Below are 5,169 nucleotides of genomic sequence, written 5' to 3'. Positions count from 1 at the left end.
GAATGATGATAGTAAAGTTCATGTGGAAAAGAGAAGAGAAAAAGAGGATAAAAATGATCAAAGATGCATTTTATGCCTAAATGTTGTTTAGAGAGAAAAATCTGGTTTCATACACACAAACTTGGACTTAAATTACAACACATATTCATATAGAACTTATAAACCCTATAAATTTAAATTAATTTGTAAAAGGGGATGAGACATAATACGGTTTTTCAAACAAACTAATTCCAAGAACTGTTCCAACTCGTAGTGACTGACTTCTGGAAAACAGCAAACAGAACGACGACTTTCAGAATGGCAGTGTTAAGTGTGAGCAGCATCAGAGAACTGCTTCTCAGTGAAACAACTGTAACTGGTGAAAATTAATTTTCTTATTCATTTAAGAAAGAGAGTAGGGAGTAGGCATGAGAGACAGAGAGTCTTAAGCAGACTTGGCACTGAGCAGGGAGCCCAACAGAGGGCTCGATCTCACAACCCTGAGATCACAACTGAGCAGAAACCAAAATTCAGATACTTAACTAACTACATCACAGAGGCACTGTGGTGAAAATTCTTTTTTTAACAAACAACCACTTAGGGGCACCTGGATATATGCACCCTTATGTTCAATGCAGCATTATTTACAATAGCAAAGATATGGAAGCAACCTAACTGTCCATCAACAGATGAATGGATAAAGAAGATGTGGTGTAGGTGTTTTACATATACAGTGGAATATTACACAGCCATAAAAAGGGATGGGATCTTGCCCTTTGTGACAACATGGATGGACCTAGAGGGTATTATGCCCAAGTGAAATAACTCAGACTGAAAAAGACAAATACCATGTGATTTCACTCACATGTGGAACTGGAAAAACAAAAAAAACCAAAAGCAGAATTAAACCTATAAATACAGAGAAAAATGGATGGTTGCCAGAGGGGAGGGGAGGGGAAGGGAAAAAGGCAAAATGGGTGAAGAGGAGTAGAAGATACAGGCTTGCAGTTAAGAAATGAGTAAGTCATGGGGCGCCTGGGTGGCTCAGTGGGTTAAGCCGCTGCCTTCGGCTCGGGTCATGATCTCAGGGTCCTGGGATCGAGTCCCGCATCGGGCTCTCTGCTCAGCAGGAAGCCTGCTTCCCTCTCTCTCTCTCTCTCTGCCTGCCTCTCCGTCTACTTGTGATCTCTCTCTGTCAAATAAATAAATAAAATCTTTAAAAAAAAAAAAAGAAATGAGTAAGTCATGGGAATAAAAGGTACAGCACAGGGAATACGGGCAATGATGCTATGATAGTGATGTATGGGGACAGATGGCAGCTACCCTTGTGGCGAGCACAGCGTAATGTATAGAGATGCTGAATCACTATGTCGTACACCTAAAACTAATGTGGACTTGTATGTCAACTATACTCAAATAAGAAAAGAAATTAAAGTAAAGTATGATCATAATGTCTCATCAAATAGAGAATATCATTAAAGAGAGAGATTATAAAAAAGAACCAAGTGCAAATTCAGGAGTTAAAAAGAACAATAACTGAAATTAAAAATTCACCATATGGGTTCAAAAGCACATGTGAACTGGCAGAAGAAAGAATCCATGACCTTGAAGATAAATCGATAGAGACTGTACAATGTGCAGCACAGAGTGAAAAGAGAGCCTCAAAAGAACTAGGAGACACCACTAAGCATACCTATGCATAATGTGGATTATATACATGCTGGGGGTGCCAGGAGGAGAGGAGAGGCAGAAAAAAGCAGAAAAGAATATCCAAATAAATAATGGCTGAAAATTTCTCAAGTCTGATGAAAAACATTAATCTGTATATCCACGAAGCTCAACAAACTCAACGGAAGATAAACTCAAAGAGAGCCACACCCAGAAACATCCCAGTAAAACCGTAAAAGCCAAAGACTAGGAGACAACCTTTGGAGCAGTAAGAGGAAAATCATGTGTCACATACAGAGGTTTCGTTCAGTCTACAGCTCAATTTGGAAAGTACAGCCAACTTAACAATATTAAGTCTTCTGATCTATACATACAGGGTTTCTTTCCATTTATTTATGTCTTCTTTAATTTATCTCATCAGTGTTTTGTAGTTTCCAGAACCAAAGTTTTATAGTTTACAAGTATAAATTTGTTCCTAAGTATTTTATTATTTCTGATGGTATCTTACACAGAATTGTTTTCTTAATGTCACTTTGAGATTGTTTCTTGCCAGTGTATAAGAAATACAGTGGATTTTTGGGTGCTGATCTTGTACTCTGCAATGCTGCTGAATTTATTAGTTCAAATAGTTTTTTAGTGGATTACTTAGGATTTTCTACATACAAAATCATGCCATCTGTGAAGAGAGGTAGTTTTACTTCTTCCTTTCCAAGCTGGGTGTTTTGTTTTTTGTTTTTGCTCCATTGCCCTGGTTAGAGCCTCTGGTACAATGTAGAATAGAAGTGGTGAGAATGGGTATCTTTGTCTGTTTTGTGATCTTAGAGGGAAAATATTCAATCTTCCACCTTTAAATATGATGTTAGTTGTGCATTTTTCATAGATGTTCTTTATCAGGTGAGTAAATTCTATTTCTAGTATATTGAGTATTATGTATTACATTAACTGATTTTCATATGTGAAAGCAACTTAGCAGTCCAGGGAAAATTTTCACTTCATAAAATTTCCATTTCACAATGGAAACTCAAGGACCCAGAATAACCAAAACAATCTTGAAAATGAAGAACAAAGGACTCTCATTTCCTTGGTTACTATAAAGGTATAATAATTAAGGCAGTATGGTACCAACACAATAAAAGACATATAGATTGGTGAAATAGGATTAGGATCCAAAAATAAACACATTTATAGTCGACAGATTTTTCTGACAAGGCTAACAAAACAATACAATATGGAAGAAAGAATAATCTTTGCAATAAACGGTGCTGGCACCACTGAATATCTACACACAAAAGAATGAAGGTGGACCCCTACATCACATCATCCACAAGAAAGTCAGTTAAAGTGGATCACAGGTCTGCATGTAAGAGCTAAGATACAAAACTCTCAGGAAAGAATACAGAGTTAAGCAAGGGTGTCAGATGTTATTTAAGAAGGGGTATCTAGGGAAACCCAAAAAGAACACGGAGAGGGTTAGCCTGACACCTACAGCTACACAAACACTAAGCATGGCCTAACTCCTAGCCGGGAAAACAAACAAACAAACAAAAACCTCGTGATATTTAATTCAATTCCTGCTATCCAATATATCAGGTCAGGCTTTCAAAAAAAATTAAAGATATACTTAATGGTAAAAATAGTTTGATGAAACAGAGCAATCTTCATAACCAGACTCACATACAGCACAGACTGGAATTATCAGACTAAAAATTTAAAATAAATATGGTTAATATGCTAAGGGCTCATTAGGGAAAAGTAAGCAACATGTAAGAAGAGATTGGTAACAAAATCAGAGAGAACGGAAACTCTACAAAAGAATCAAAAGGAAACATTATAAATCAAAATCACTGAAACAGAAATGAATAATGCATTTGATGAGCTCCCCAGTAGATGGACATGGCTCAGGAGAGAAACAGCTTGAAGATGAGCCAATATCAACTTCCAAAACTGGAAAGCAAATACAAAGAAAAATGAAAACAAAGATGGAATAGTCAAGAACTGTGGGAAGCTACAGAAGTATAGCATATATGTAAAGGGAATATCAGAGGGGAAGAGAGAGAGAAAGGAACAGAAGAAATACTTGTAGTTGTAATGATCGAGAATTTTCCAAAATTACTGTCAGAACCAAACCACATATCCAGGAAACTCAGAGAACACCAACCAGGATGAATACCAAAAAAACTACACCTAGACATATATCAAACTGCACAGAATCAAAGACAAGGAAAAAATCTTGAAAGAAGCCAAAGGAAAAGCACCTCACCTATAGAAGAACAAGGGTAAGAATTACATTGGACTTCTCTTCAGAAACCATGCAAGCAAGAAAAGAGTGGAGTAGTCTCTTTGGATTAGAAACCATGTTCAATCAGATATTTGATGGTCCAGATTATTTCCTTCTTCAGATGCTAATGGGAGAGTCAGTAAAAAATTATAGAGAAAATGAGAAAAGATAACAATGGTGAATCCCAAATTTAAGTGTATATAAGAATCATGGGGAGAGTATTTTTTTTTGAGATTTTATTTATTTATTTGAGAGAGCATGAGTGGGGGTGGAGAGGGGCAGTGGGAGAGGGAGAAGGCGGCTCCCTGCTGAGTGGGGAGCCCAATGTGGGGCTCGATCCCAGAACCCTGGGAGCATCACGTGAGCTGAAGGCAGACACTTAACCAACTGAGCCACTTAGGAACACAGGAGTTGTTAAAAGTACTCATTCCCAGAATCCATTCCCTGAAAATTTGGTTAAATAAGTCTAGGTTATGGTCCGCAACCTGCCCTTTGTTTTATTTTTTGACAAGCAGCAATCCGAGTAATCTAGTTGTGGATCTGTAGACATAACTGTCCCTGAAACAACGATGAAAAAGGCTAGGGGATCTCAGTGACCTATGGTATTTTTTATAGGATCTACTCACTCACTGTATAAGAAATGCTCAAGACTACAAGTGTATTTAAGCTAACTTTGGTCAGTATTACCCCACCAATAAAAACCAATCTTGGGTCAGAATTCCTCCTAACTCAGAACTGGTGGTGATTAAGACACCCCACAAGCATCTGTCTTGATGGGCTAAGACAAAAGATGAAGTGGCAGAGAGTGGGTGAAGAAATCTCAGGGAGTGTGTGAACAGTCAGCAGAAGCAGACAGGTAAAACAACTACTTTCTCCTGCCCTCCACCCCGGCCAAAAGATGTCCATGGATTAATGTCTGGAACCTGTAGATAGGCTACATTACATGCAGAAGGTAATTAAAGTTGCAGATGGGACTGGCTTAAATATAAAGAGATTATCCTAGATTATCCAGCGGGTCCAACGTAATCACAAGGGTCCATTAAATGTAGAATAGGGAGGCAGGAGGTCGGAGTCTAGACCGGCCATCGTTGGCTTTCAAGATGGAAGGGGACCCCAAGCCAAGGAATGAGGGCAGTCTCTAGACACTGGAAAAGCCTAGGAAATGCATTCTCCCCTACAGCCTCCAGAAGGAATGCAGCCTTGTCAACATACTGATTTTAGCCCAGAGAAACTCACTGCAGGCC

The 5,169-nt window shown here is 38.4% G+C and overlaps 1 protein-coding gene across 1 annotated transcript in view; it reads right to left on the bottom strand.

Annotated features, from left to right (window-relative positions):
- Nucleotides 1-5,169, bottom strand: part of LOC111140248 (serine/threonine-protein kinase ULK2-like) — a 17,171-nt gene that overhangs the window by 939 nt on the left and 11,063 nt on the right. The gene's annotated exons all lie outside the window — the stretch shown is intronic.

Source organism: Enhydra lutris, unplaced genomic scaffold, assembly GCF_002288905.1.
Source record: "Enhydra lutris kenyoni isolate GAN:26980312 unplaced genomic scaffold, ASM228890v2 scaffoldscaffold304, whole genome shotgun sequence".
NCBI lineage: Eukaryota > Metazoa > Chordata > Mammalia > Carnivora > Mustelidae > Enhydra > Enhydra lutris.
The sequence above is the reverse complement of the archived record's forward strand: the minus strand, read 5'-3'. Positions and strand labels throughout refer to the sequence as shown.